Below are 14,644 nucleotides of genomic sequence, written 5' to 3'. Positions count from 1 at the left end.
GGGGCACCCAAGATACAGCCGACCACGAGAACACACCACCACGCTTGCACTTGCAGTCACAGCTATAACCATTTAGGAGTCCTGATGTAAAAATACCCCGGGGCCACGCAAAAGGTTTGTTAGGGGAGGGGAGTCACCTGGCCCGAATTCACAACATGAGGCTACAAATGCAGAAGACCCAAGGGAATAAAGCTGGGGTATGTTAGAACTGTCAGTAATTCTTCCCAAATATATAGTTTTGTTGGCACTGATGCTAAAAATTACCCAGAGGGCAAGCATTTAGCTCTGTTTTAGCTGGAGAGTCCCAGCTGATGTCTCTCCAACGTACACATGGAAGCAGCCTCGTAACTCAATCCACGTTTCCGCGAGTTCTGCATCAGGGGAGGCATGAAGATAAGGCTAACAAGAGGAGCGTCATTACCACACAGCACAAAGGCAAGAACAAATAGGCTCGTCTGAAGCAGGGGCTGCTGCTACATGGGTCACAAGGAGCCTCCAAAGTGCCAGAGCTGAATCTCTCTACCCTGAGAGGGCAACAAGTGGCGGTGGGCGGGCAACGCCGGTGAAGAACTGGCACCAACTGGTGGGGCTGCACCCGCAGTGCTGCGCAGGGACGCTGGGTGGTCAGGGCAGTGCTGGGAACATAAAGGAGATAAAAGATGCTCTCTGGCCTCCCGACCCAGCAGGGAGGCAGAAGTGGAGGCTTCAGCCTCCCATCTCCTGAGCGTCCTGCTTTAGGCTCACCAGGATGCTCGCCCTTGTGTCGCGGGGTGCGAGCTTTCCCAGAGGAACACTCATCCCTCCTGCACGCAGAACACACCCCAAATCTCCACCGTCCTGCAAAGTGAGGAGCCTGTGACAACCCCACTATTTCAAATATTTGAAATATCTGAGCAGGTTCCGAGCATGAGCCCATGCATTGAAGAAGACCACTTCTACACATTGCTTTGTCTACACAACCCTGCCATCGGGAACAAATGCGTGTCTACACCCGGGTTTTAAATTCCCTGCTGCTGGGGGAGCAATTCCCCGAGGAGCACCGATGCCCACCCCTCAGTGTCATACCACCAAAGGCTGGCATCACTTCCACAGCCAGCCTGAAACAGCCGGGTGGGTTTCTAGGTCGCCAGCCCCCAACTGTGCCTTTGCTCTATTGGGAACCCCACCAGAGGACTCCAGCACAAGGGGTTTCGCAGGGAGGAGCCCAGCAAACTGCCCCCCAACCTAGGAGAGCCTTGCTTGGGCTCGCTTGTGCACCCAAGTGAGCTGGCAGCTGCCTTTTGGAGAGGAAAAAGACCTTTTGAAAGGGGAAAAAGAGAGAAGCGTTGTGTTTTTTTTCCCCTTCTTCTTTCTCTGGGTGCACAAACAGACTCATTTAAGGTGTAAGTAGATCAAGTAGCTAATTAAGAAAATAACCGATAACTTAATCAAGATCATTAGAGGAATCAGCATGTTGCTGCCATTATTTAAATGGTACCAGAGCAAAAATATGCCTGCACAACCAGAGCTTTAAAAAAAGAAAAAACTCGGGGAGGCCGGCTCTGCCAAGAGCTGAGCACAGGGAGACTTCCACGTAACACTGCTCGCTTGTGTTACACCGAAAGCTGCGCACCATCTGAGCCTGCTTCAGGAAAACGCTCAAATCTCCTGGTAATTTCCTGCAGACAGGACATTTAATCATCCCCCGGCCTCCACCGCAAAAATGGAGGGTCAATGATTCGCACTTCCAGAGGAATTCACCCCAAGAACAAGCGCAGTCTTCTGCTGCGGGACGCAGCCCCGGCCTCTCCCCGGTGGGGGGGGGAAGCGACTTTTTAACAGAAATACAGCTCGACACGTCGGGCCCTGGGCATTCCTCTCCTTCGGCATCGTGTGCTGACTCTACTGCTCAGCGGGCTCCTGGCAGGACGGACTCCGCACCTCCGCGGGGACGTGGCGATGCACCGACTCCCTGGACATGCTGCACCCAGCCTTTTTGCATTCATTCCCACCGAGAATTTCTTTCCACTACGACACACAAGACTAGAAACACACATTTTTCGACTCCCAAACTCACCCAATTCCTTCTCCCGACCAGCGCCACGCTCCCGTGTTCTGCCACCCAGTTATTTTAAGGCTCACTCCCCCCACGGTGGGTGTTTGCTCTGCGTTTGCTCAGCACCCTGCCTCTCCCTCTAATTACTCCACCAGTTGCACGGATAAAAACATCTGCTTCGAGAGAGAAGCACACAAATAATTTGCATGGCCTAAACAAACAGAGGATGTTGGTAAACAGCCCTGCGGGGGCAAGCAGCCCGGGTCCAAATTCCTGCTCCTCCTTTGCATGAATCCTTTTTTTTTTTTTTCCCCCAACCCAACACGTTGTTTGTTACTAACTGGCGGGGCTGTAAAACACAGCTTCCTCTCTGCTTAATTCCCATAGTATTTGAAAGCAATTGAATCCAGCAAGTTTGATTAAGGGCTTAGAAGTCTTTGTTTCACTTAAAAGAAACCTTTGTTTTGCCTCAAAGAAATTGGACGTTTTCTCTGGAATTTACAATAACACAGGAAAAAAAAAACAAACATCCAAGAGTTAAAAATAACCCTTTCCCCTCTATTAAACACAGCTGCCAAAGGTTCAGGATTTGCATTTTGCCATGCCACACAAACCCCTGCAGCAGCTGAGAAGACACACACCACATTTGGAAACCGAGTGCTAAAGATAAGCCTCAGACTCCCGCAGGGTTTCGCACTTTGGATTTTTTAAACGGGTTAAAAAAAAAAAAAAAAGGCAGGAGCAGCTCAGATGGAGCTTTGCAAAGCCCCGACTGTGTCACCTAAAAGCTTTACGGTGTCCGTGGGTTCAAATGTGAGCACTGGGGTATTCCTGGTCCCTGCTCTGCCCCGGCACATCGAGGCCGTGCCTGGCAGCAAGCACTAAAAGCCGTGGGCAACGCAGCGCCGCTACCCCGGCAGCAGCGCTCGCGAAGGCAGGCAGAAACCTGAGCTGCAAAGAAAAATCATTTCCCAACGCAAACATTTGTAGAGCATTAAAAGGGCTTATCCTTTCACATGCTATAAATCGAGCGTGATTACTTACCCGGGCTAAACGGGCACACGCTTCACACGCCGAAACCCCCCCGGGTGACGGGCAGGGGAAGGGGGGAAGCTGGGCAGAGGCGAGGCGAGCGCCTTCGCGCCGGGACCAGGGCGCATCCTGCCGCAGTGCCCTGCCGGAGGCTGCCTGCAAGCCAGCAACTGGCTGAGGTCATCTGGGGAGTTAAAGCTCCCCGGCTGCCTCCCCAGCTCGCAGAGCGTGACGCCCACCGGAGTTTTAGCTTATTGGTGAAAATTGTAAGCCCTAATCCAATCCTGTCCCTTTACCCAAATTTAGCTCTCCACGGAGCCAACATCCCTTACGGTTTTGACTAGCGGTCTGAAAGCGAAGTTACCTCGCCCGGAAAATAAATCACGTCAAGAGAAGCAATAAAAAGCCCATGCTCAATTTGCTTCACCTCTTTCTCCCCAAAGAGCTTCTTTCTCGTCTACCTCCTTCGAGGGGACCACAACCTCGCACGTGCCTCTGCAGGGCGCCAGCAACCCGGCCTCGCCGCACGCATCACCTGAGCGCAAGTCAACGAGCCGAACACCGCCGTGCCAGTAAAAACAAGATTTATCACAACGCCTAACCAGACGCTGACACGTCTGGGTCACGACCGCATCACGCACGGGGAAGGTTTACAGAAAGTGCACGGTTCCCGAAGTTGTACCGAATTTCACAAAGGGAACTGCTGAAACATAAAGGGTTCGTGGCGAGTAACAGCCCGGTGGGCGCACGCATATGGGTTTCCTTTCTGCTGCCCGGCGCAGACGCTAGGCACGGCGCACAAACCCAGACCTCGGCTGCGGCGACAGCCCGGGGAAGCGGGGCCGAACCGGGGGCTGCTGGAGGAGGCTCGGGAGCCACAGCGCTGCCCCCATGCACGGGGGCTTCCTCCTGCGGGCGGTGACCGGGGACCCTCGGCTCTTTTTGCAAAAAATGGGTGGCGGCGGATGAAAGGCGCGCGTGCAATCGCGGATTTCTGCGCTCCGTTACAGATGTGCAGAGCCGGAGTAACTCCAGGACGTGAGCCAGCGTTTGGGTAAGCTCCGAACGCACTCGCACAGCTACCTCCTAACGAGAGGAGCTGCCTGAGCTCCAGGCTGCAGGAGCCAGATGCAGGCAAAGCTGCCCTGGCCATCGCAAGGGTTAGGGCCTGAACGAGCTCTATTCATGGAGAGCTGAGCTTCTAGTAACTCGGATGCAGCGCTTCCAAAGGGTGTTCTCATTGTAAGTCTAGTAAGTCCCTTTGCATTTTAAAAGAATCCCCTTTGCAAGCTTCAAACGCGGAAATAATCAAAGCATGCATTAAAAAAAAAAAGTTATTTTGCACTTGGCAGCGCTGAGCTTGGACCCATCCCCGTCAGGAGCGGGACCAGAGGAGCCCGGCAGCCGCAGGGAGGGCTGAGGCTGGTTCTCCAGGAACAAAAGCAGCTCACACAGCCCAGGTTCGCCACGTGAGAGCCTAATTAGAGACTGAAGCCCACACAGCAAACAGACAGACTACAGAGGAAATTGGAGTCTAATTTACATGGAGAACGATTACTTACTGCAACCAATTAGTGTCAAGCTGACTGACAGACTACCCAAAACAGGCTTTCCCCGCCCTGCCTCGTACTGCAAGCCTGAGCTTTCCTTGCCACTTTATTTTCAGGAGGCGAGGGGCAGCGCTTTGCCATCAGACACGAGCATCCCCCCAGCAAACAGAGTGTTGGAGCTGCCTGGGAGCCACCCAGCACAAGCCTCAGCTGAGCCAGCAGCAGAGAACAGAGCAGTGTGCTCTCTTTCCTGGTCTTAAATCCTTAAATCACATCCCAAGGGTCCCGACAAGAAATTCGTCATTTTGGGGCAGTGTTTCCCTTTTCATATCCTGCCTGCCTGCATCTGGAGCTTTCAGTCCCTGCTGCGCAATCACGCAGGGGACCCGGAGGTAAGGTTTGTGTCCATGCAGCAACAGGGCTTGCAAAGTGCCCGGGCTGCATGTTCTGGGTCCTGACCCATGCTGCTGGCCTCTTCTGCTGAGAGCAATGGTATCACAGCAGCAGAAGGGCCTGATGCTTTGTCATTCTCTACAAAGGAGCTAAAAAGACTCCCTGTCTCCAGCAACGGGACTTCTTCCAGCTGCTTGCAGGGGAGCAGGCGTATATCCTCAGCTGATATGCTGCCCTGGAAGAGGAGGACTTCATGTTTACCAACATACAAACTGCTTGCTCATACTACAGAAAAGCTGCCCTTCCTCTGCACTGAACTAGTCCAAAAACTGGTAAACAGGCTTAAAAAAATAAACTGAAGCATACACACAGAATTGAACAAACGCTGTTTGCCTTCCATTCATTGTTAAAGAAAGAATGCCTCATTCTGTCGTTACCATTTTCCCCTTCCCAGAACGTGCTCCTTATGAACAGGACTAACTGCTGTCCTTTGCTCTGCACCACATCTGCATTCTGCATTTTGAACGCAGATTACAACTTGCTGCATTATCCTAAACAAACTTCTCCTAAGGACAGGCTCTATGAGCAGCCTCTTTGCTCTTCAGAGAGCCTTTGTGTGTGCATATTCAGGCACACAGGGGCTGCATTTCTCATATTTACGACAAGCTAATCAACCCTTCCTTTTAGAAGCACCAATATAAAGCATATTTAAGGACTCTATGGGTCCTCTGTACGGATAAGACACATGACTTTTTTCATCTCTGCAGGCTACATGGATATTTGGCATCTTAAAGGAAACTTCTGTAAAAAGCTGACTGGGAGGAATCACCTTGTGAAGTACCCGTTAGCTGTTTGGCAGTACCTGGGGACAGCCAGAACCTCAGGTGGTTCAGCACCAGCAGGGATGCTCTGATTTCAGTTCACCTCAGGTCGATGGTGATAAACCAATTTCCAGCACAGGAGCACCATCAGGAGAGGTGATGCCCGGCCACCTCACCTCCGTCTCCTGGGGACAGCCACCACGAAGGCTGCGAGTTGTGGTGGCCCTGCTCCCCCTCGTTAAATCAAATCTGCGCTAATTATCAAGCAGATGCAATGAAAACGCGCATGGGCTCACACTCCCCAGAATTAGGCTCTTAATCTTCCGTTTATAATCAAATTCACCTCCTTCACACCCCTTTTTTCCCCAGGAACTGACTCGCTGCCACTTTATCTGCAGCTCTGACAACACCACGCTGCTTCATTTTTGCATTCCCCTCCGGTGCTACTCCCTGGATCAGCTCTTCAGGGACGGGGCTCCGCTGGCTGTAATTCCCATTAATTCCCGCTATGATTAACAGGTCAGCTCGCAGTCCTCTGATGACGGCGGGGTCCAGAAAGTGCAACTCTATCAAAAATTATCTCCGCATAAAAGACGATAATTAGAGGAGCGAATGCCTCGCTGAGACTTTATCGGCTGCGCGCTTGCTGCTCGCTTTTGTGCTGCTGCTGACGGGTTTGGAGAGGGGCAGGCTGCAGCCCTCCTCCCTCTGTGCCAGGGGCTGCAGGCACACAGCTCTCCGCGGCGGTGGGCGAGATGTTGATTACCAAAGGGTGGAGAAAATCACTCCAGGAGGTGGTAGGGGCAGGCAAGGAGAAATTAGAGAAATTTTCTGAGTGCATCCGCGCCGCTCCCATTAGCGCTCGTGGAAATTATGCCTGCTGATCAAGTAGGTGGCCTTCGGGAGCCTGCTCTGAAATTACAGGGCAGGGAGGGGAGGAAAGGCAAGAAAAGGGAGGAAAAAGGTACAAAACAAATTAACCCCCAACGAAGGCTGCAGAAATCAGCCTGGCTCCCTGGGAGCGGGGCACAGAGGAGCAGCTGCTCCCCGCGGGCATCCCCACGCTGGTGGTCACTGGGGAGATAAAAGGCGGTGAGACCAGTTGTAAAATACTTGTAAAAATGCTTCTGGGCTCAGGCCCTTTGAAGCCATCTCGAGCACTGCTAAATCGCTTGTTTTATTTGTGCTCTGCCCGGGATTTGCTTGGGTTTGCACTAACCGTGTTTACGCTGAAGCACGGCACGTCCGAAGGTGGCGCAGACCCGAGCCCAGCTCCGGCCTCACCCCGCGCTCCGAGGGGGTGCTGCAGCAGCTGAAGTGCCAGGTGTGCGCAGCACCACATCCTTCTCCCTCCCAGAGAACCACAATTAATCTTTCCAGAGCAGCCTTTCACTGCAAACCTCTGTAGACCACCCTTCCCTCTTCCTTCTGGCTTCTCCACTAGGTGCAGGGGAAGGAGAGCCGAAAGCACCTTCACACCACCTTCCTAAGCCTCTGAAAATGCAGCAGCAGGAGCCATTGCAGTAATAAAAAACAGAAGGAAAGGCGAGAACTTTAGTTGCAATCCTGACCCTGAAACTCCTGACAAGGTGACAGGTTATTAAGAAATATCCATATTAATCCCAACCGCGAAGCGCTCCGTTCAGCCAATTAAACTGCCTGAATGGCTGAGCGCTCCTGCAGACCTTTGTGCTTTTTTTTTTTTTTTTTAAATGCCCTCTTAGGGAAAGGAATGGCTTCTGCAGAGATGAGCCGCCCGGCTCCTTCCCTCCTCGCCATGTGTGTATAAAATGTTCTTGGCTGCTTTCAAACCCTGCACATTAATCTACGCAACAGAGCCTGTCTCTTCCAGCGTCTGAATGATTTCTCTTTGGGGCGGGTAGGACGGAGCTGTTCCACTTGGCATCACAATCCCCTCCCTGCCCCCTCCTCGCCTCGCTTTTTATTTTTTGGTACTGCCAGAAGAGCTCACAAGACATCTCTCCCTGAGCGTGTGCGAAGCTGGAGAACATCTTGCTGTAGGAACACACAGATATATATATATATATATATATATATATATACACACATGAGACAGCTACGATGCCCAGAAACGAACCAGGAGATCACGCTTTTAATGCACCACATTATGAAGTATACAGCCCCTCCCTGCACCTTAGGACACACCGCTTATTTCTCCCTCGGTCGTTTCTTTGCCTGTGGCTGAACCCAGAGAGACAGGAACTGTTTCCTGAATTAAGGCTGCTGGAAATGAAATAGAGGAGGGGTTTATGCGTGGCGATCACCAGAATTCCTCCCCGCACAACGCAAGCCCCACAATCCCATCTCAACTGGCCTCATACAGCGATAAATCCAAACATCCCCACCACACAAAGGGCTGTCTGGTACAAAGCCAGGCCTTTTTTTTATTAACACCACGCTCGGGGCTGGGATTTTCATACCTGCCTGCCCCAAATTTCTGCTTGCGAGGATCCTGGCTGCTCCTGTAGCTGTCAGGGAGCCCCTCGCTGGCTGCTTCATGGGGCCTGGTGTCTGCTCGGGGCCTACACACAGAACTGATGAACGCTTCTGACCCTTCAAAGAGGGCCTGGATGGGGCCTTTAGGAGCAAGGACGGGAAAGATAAAAGATGTCTAAGGACATTCAAGCTTTTCTGAGCAAGCACCGTACACCCTGTCACTCCTGGAAACCCAACCCAGCTCCCACGGCACATCTTGAACCTTGGAAACTGCCAGAGGAACAGCGAGCACTTTCCTGTACTTCCAAATATCCCCAAATCCCCGGCCTCTGGGGCTCTCACAGTAATTCAGCGCACAGTTCTCAGCACTGCAACCCCATAAAACAAAATCCATATGGGGACTGCCCCCGCCAGCCAGCCGATACCTGCCAGGAGCAGTAATCTTGGTGACACTGGATCTGTACAATAAAGAAGCCCATTTCACCGGGGCAGGGTTTTCCTATAACTAAAATGGAAACAAAAATTGGCTCACGAAGACAAACGATGCCTGTGACAGTTTTTTTTGCTGCACTTGATTAAATACAGCACACAACAAAACCATTTCTCCTCCTCGAACGATAAACCCCATAGTCTAAAATTAAGCCCAGCAGGGTAAGATCCTGTACAGATTTCGAGATATTGCAAATTTCTTGGAAACCCTGACTGCACTGTGTACACACACTGCAAAATCGCTCGAGAACCTCTGGCACCAAATATAAACACAGCAAAAGCTGAAAATCATGTAGTGTTTTTATCTCGATACAGCCTGTACCACTGAGTACAGCTGTGGTTTGCCATTTCATGATAAACCGCGCTTTGCTTTTGATTGTTTTGGTGTGTAACTGTGGATGCGAACGTAAGATATTATCATAAAAAGAAAAGGGGAAGAAAAAGCACAATCAAAGAAGTGTACCGACCCGAAACACGCTTTCCAAGGGGTATTTGTAGATATCAGAACTGCACCATTTCTCTTCAAGACAACTGATCCTTTTCATGAAAATATAATAAGCCCTAGAGAAATTCTGGATGATCGTTATTAAATGGACAGGCCTCATGCATTTTTCCAGTAAAATGACTGAAGCTTGGCTTTAGCATAATCCTGCAGATTATTTACATCTTCTGCAGTTTTTCCATGGCTGCTGAATAATCAAAGCTCCTTAGAAAACCACTGTCAGAGAAACATAAAACCTTTTTCCCCCTCCTTTCCTTTCTCTTTTACCTGTTTTTATGCACCCCTTCTCACACAGGAGCAGAAAGGAGGCCAAAAGTCCCCTGCAAGCAGGCCCAACAGATACCCCTCGGACCAGCTGTGAGCAGTCAGCATTCCCCACACCATGGCACTGCCCAGTTTTTGGGGCAATTCTCTTATTTCTCCTCAATACCCAGCTTCCAGAGCCACCTGATTAAATGGGAGCTTGGGCTGCCTTTTAAATGCGTTTTCTTCAAGAAAACGGCTTAAAAAATGGCAAAACTGTGCCTCTTCTGCCAGCAATGAGAGGAGCTCCATCTCCTCTTCAAAGGAAGGGCCTTAAAAACCACTGGAAATTACTTGAATATCGGGTGCTTTTCGGGGAAATCTTGCAGGGATGCTTCAAAACAAGCACTTTGCTTTCTTCTTCAGGCTCTGTGTCGTTTCCAGTCACACAAACCCTTTCCTTCCTTGCTTTTGCCAGTTACAACCATCCACCACAAATGGCTGCGCACAGAAAACGAAGACAATTAAATACTCTTAAACAGTAAGGGCTGCAATTGGCATGTTAATGAGATCTTTACGCTCCCTAATGTGCTTTCTAAAAATAAAATTACACCCAGGTATACAGCTCTCACGGCTTTGGCATGCCCAGGGAAATGTCTGAACGGAAATTCTCTCATAATTTCATTGTGCTGTCCTGAAGCCAGCCGGGCCCTGCCAACGCCCCGCAGATGCTCCACGCACCCTCAGAACAACAAGGGCTTGGCTGCCGGGCAGGGTCCCAAATTTTGCCTCATCTCAGGTCAATTTGAAGCCAGGAGACGTGGCGCTTGGCCTGCTCAGGGCCAGGGGTCACCTCTCGGCACCGCCAGGCCCAGGGCCCAGTCCCACAGCGGGGTCGGGACCCAGGTCTGCTCCCGCACGCGGGACATGCTCGCTGCCACCCCCTGGGGACCTGGGGGGTTCCATCCGGAGCAGCAGTGGTTTGAATTACACAGCAGCCTGCTCTGCAGAAGGCTCGTCTGCAGTAATCAGAAGCATGATGTGGGTGCAGGGGAGGACTTCAAAGCACACCGGTTAGCAGAAGTCTCAAAAAGAGTGGTCAATGGGCAAAAATTCGTAAGAGCCCTCAAGCATCTCTTAAACGAGAATTATTCAGAATTATTTTTGGGGGGGGGGACCTGGCAGGTCACTGCAGAGCCTGCTCCAAGGAAAGCTCGCGGTCTTCTTTCCTTTTTGTATCTTTTAACTCATGCAATTTGCGCACACACACAGGCAGACACATGCTCTGCTTTTCCTCTGCCTGTCTCTAAAACCGAACACAAACAAGGGCTCGTGTATATTGAAATCTGTAGGAAGCTTAACATTTACTTGGCTTTTGTGTAAACACTTACGTGAATTACACAAGTTTCAGCCAAGAGGCTCGGCACCCCATTGTGCAGAGCCATATAATTCATTACAATTAAAAGCAGAGAGCGAGGCAATCAGGCTTGCCCGACAGTGTGCTGTTATGGATTTGCTCTTCCAAATGGCTTCCAATTTGTCTCCGCAGCAGCTCAGCCTCTCCAAGAAAAACCTCCCAGAGCATCCCTCCCGGCCCCATCCTGCACCACCATCCATCCCCTCTGGGAGCTGCTGCTGGGGTGGTGGCACCCAGCTGCAGCTGACGGACGTGGAGGGAGGACCATGCCTCGTATTTTTCTGTTTATTGCTCACCCCAATGATGCACGGAAGATGCGGGTCCTGACCCTATGGAGGTGAAGGTGTCCCAACAAATGCATTTAAATAACAAGAATCAACAAGAATGATGCAGAAAATGTGCATCACCCCAACGTGCAAGGCACTGTGTATTCCCCAAGTCTCTGCCGTTCTGATTCAGTATTCATAAGATGCTAAGCTATTACACTACCCTTCGGAAAGCGCTGTGGCTTACGGTGCTGCAGACAAGTGGTGTTATCACTTGGTATTTCTTCTTTTGTTATTACAGGGAATCTTCCTACATCTCTGAAAATAATCCAATTATTGCTTACCACTGGTAAGGTCACTGGTGCTTTGAACAGAGATCTGGGTAATACTCTGATTACTCTTAAGCAAATATTGCTAGGGCTTGGGCAGAAATTTCAGAGAGATTGAAAATCCATTTCACTGGAAACCACAGATAGAAAAATCTTCACACCCCAGAGGATATAAACAACAACAACAAAAAGGTATAGTTTCTCAGCCGTATTAGAAAAATATTGGTTTATCTGAAATCAAGAGAATGGATATATTCAGCTATTAAAACAATATAATTTCTCATACTGTATAACCTTCAGAATAAGGCAATCATCAAGTCTTTATTAAATGTTCCCTTACAGGCTCCAAAATGTATTGAACTACTTAAATGCAATGTATGGAAAACAGCAGAGGGTTTGTATCACTTGTGGAAATAAAACCGCTCACAGAGAAAGGCAGATATCAAAGATCAATCTGTAATACGGAAAAGGCAGTTAACATCCCTCATAACAGACTCAGAGATTATTTTGCTGCATTGAGCCAACTAGATAAAAGAAAATTCACCTGAAACGCTTATGATGCCAAAGAAAAGGTGTCTATAATATGTCTTTTGGTGCAATTAATCACAGGTTCTTTACTGTCAGACCATCTTTAGGTAATGACAAAAAAAAAGGGAAAAAAATAGCCAACCCTTTTTTTCCTTAAGAAGGAATTAATCACGTTGTCACTGAAAGATGGTTTTTCTGCCATCACTTTTCTTGCACTGGCCAACTGATATTAGAAACAAAACCCTGCTAGCGCTCGCTGTCCTGCTGACAGAGAGGAAGGATGCTCAGAATTAACCCACGCATGTCCTCCCCGCTGGGAAGGGGCACATCTCAGCGACGCCACCAGAAGACCCCAAAGCGAAGGGGTGTCTCTGGACCTGGGGCAGGACAAGTACCGCCAAGGGCTGCTGGGGTGCCTGAACCACGTGCAGCTTCTCTTCTCCCCTCTGCAGTGGCATTGCTTGCTGTACAGTGACGTTACGTGACTCTATCCCATGGCTGGGATCTGTCCCACGTCCTGGCCGAGCCCCCTGAAATGCCACCGAGGCCAGGGACGGTGAGCGGGCGCAGCGCTGCTCCAGCTCTCCTAGGAAACCTGCTCCTCCTGCCTGACACAGGGACGTCCCCAGGGACAGGAGAGAGTGGGAAGCACGTCAGTGTCTTTGTCTCCTGCCTTCCGTCTGGGACCGAGAGAGGGAAACCCAGCTGGGGATGTGCGTGCACGGCAGGGGACCACAACCGGGGCAGTCTCTGCAGGGAAGGATGCACAGGGGACGTGGATGCACAGGAACACGCAGAGGCACAGGGACGCTCTCGCAGACACGCTTCAGCTGTTTTCTATTTTGAACAAATAGCACGAAGAGTACAAACACTATCTAGCAGCAGCTGCAGCGACACGGGGCTAAAGACTCGCGTCTCGTGCGATCGTTCCTACAAACAGATAAGTTGCCAACTACTCCTCCCTTCCCTGAGTAATAAATATATTTGCATTTTTTCGTGGCACAAGATCTGTTTTTTGAAGGGAAAGAATCACACAAGCAGCAGACTTAAATACTGAAAACTGAATATTTAACAAGTAAACTCTGTTTATGCCTTACAAAGAGCACTGGCTATTTTAAGCACGTTAGATTGTTAAGTGAAATATCAGGAAACATGGGAAGAAAAATACACAGTGCTTTGTGCTCCGTTAACAGGACGAAAACCCAGCACACAGGAAAGCACACGGGGATGGATTTGTAAAACCTTCCAGCAGAATGACCTCCAAGTGAGAAGTGCACGAAGATAACTGCATTCAAAATTTCCCTGTCGCCTTGCACTGCTCCTTCCCAAAAAACAGCCTGGGTGAAAGAGGCTGCAGTGATGGAGGCACGAGGTAAAGGAAAAGGCAAAGCGGTCAAGGAGAGGTCATGGCAAAAAAACAACCCACGCAGTGCCCATCGTTGTCCTGGCACGGCACAGCCTTGATGCTGGCAGGGTTTTCACGGAAAAAAATAAAATAAAAATCAACTGGAACATCAAAAGTAAAGTTGGTTTTAGTAATATTGGCTTACAGCCAGCACCTGGTAGCACAGGCTGGGCACAAGGACTCGCAAACCAACAGATGAACCAGAAGGATGCAGGAAGGCTCGTTACGCTCACGTTTAGGCTGCGGCTTTGAAGCAGAGCTGCTGAAAGGAAAGGGGCCTGGGGAGCCTGGCGCAAGAGAAAGCGGGACAGGCGGATCCACGCAGAAACCCAAGGCGGCTCATTAGCGTGGAGGCGAGCATTGTCAAAGAGCTCACGTCTGCACCAAGGCACGGACCTGGCGTAACTGAGCCCTGCTATTTAACCGGGAGTGAATTAGGTTTTAGCGCACGGAGGTGAGACAGAGAACACGGCACAGAGCTGGCTCTGCAGCAGCCGCGGTGACCAGCAGACCTGCAACAGCCCGGCACCAGCAAACACCACGCACGCAAAACAAAAGGATTAAGTTTCCGCTTATTACCGCACGATCGCAGCCCTGCCGGCACACACCCCTTACACCCGCTGCTCCCCCGGTCTCCCGCTGCAGGAGCTCTGAGCTTTCCTGACGCTTTGCTTTCTATTGTTACGGGTTGATTCAGTCGTAACTGCACGCCCCTGCGGGGCTGCGGAGGGAAGTGTGAACACCATCACCCCTATCCTATTAAATACTCAGGTTTTGGGGACTTTTCAAGTTGGACTAATTGCTACGGGTGACAGAGCTCCGCTGGAGCCAGCAGGACTTGGCCGCACAGAGCAGCCTTTCCAAGGCACAGGTATTTTCTCTCCCTGCCCTTCGTAAATCTAGCCAAATAATCAGTTTATTTGGCATGGAGCGAATGCATGGTGAAGTAACGCCTCTTGCGTTATCGAGGTTCTCTTCAGGGATGAGTATGTCATTAATCACTGCTGAAGCCAACATTAAAATGATATTGATGTTAAGAATCCCAGGTGTCCCATTTGGTGCTCACATAACATATGGTACATGTGAATTTTATAGCTTTTGTATTAATCTGCCCAGAATGCCATCACTTTGCAAGATTTCATAAAATATTAAAATTACGGAGGATAATTTATTTTAC

At 50.3% G+C, this 14,644-nt stretch overlaps 1 protein-coding gene across 4 annotated transcripts in view; it reads right to left on the bottom strand.

Moving 5' to 3' along the window:
• PRICKLE2 (prickle planar cell polarity protein 2) overlaps positions 1–14,644 on the bottom strand; it is a 98,260-nt gene that overhangs the window by 49,753 nt on the left and 33,863 nt on the right. The window contains exon 1 of one of the 4 annotated variants that reach the window (XM_080605723.1): positions 3,080–3,234. The exons of the other annotated variants lie outside the window; for them this stretch is intronic. The gene's annotated coding sequence lies outside the window, so the exon portion shown is untranslated. Of the gene's footprint in view, positions 1–3,079; positions 3,235–14,644 lie in introns of those variants that run through there. 4 annotated transcript variants of the gene reach the window in all.

Source organism: Anser brachyrhynchus (assembly GCF_964034855.1).
Source record: "Anser brachyrhynchus genome assembly, chromosome: 10".
In the NCBI taxonomy this organism is placed as follows: Eukaryota; Metazoa; Chordata; class Aves; order Anseriformes; family Anatidae; genus Anser; species Anser brachyrhynchus.
Note: the sequence above shows the minus strand (reverse complement) of the source record. Positions and strands in the feature narration are given on the sequence as shown.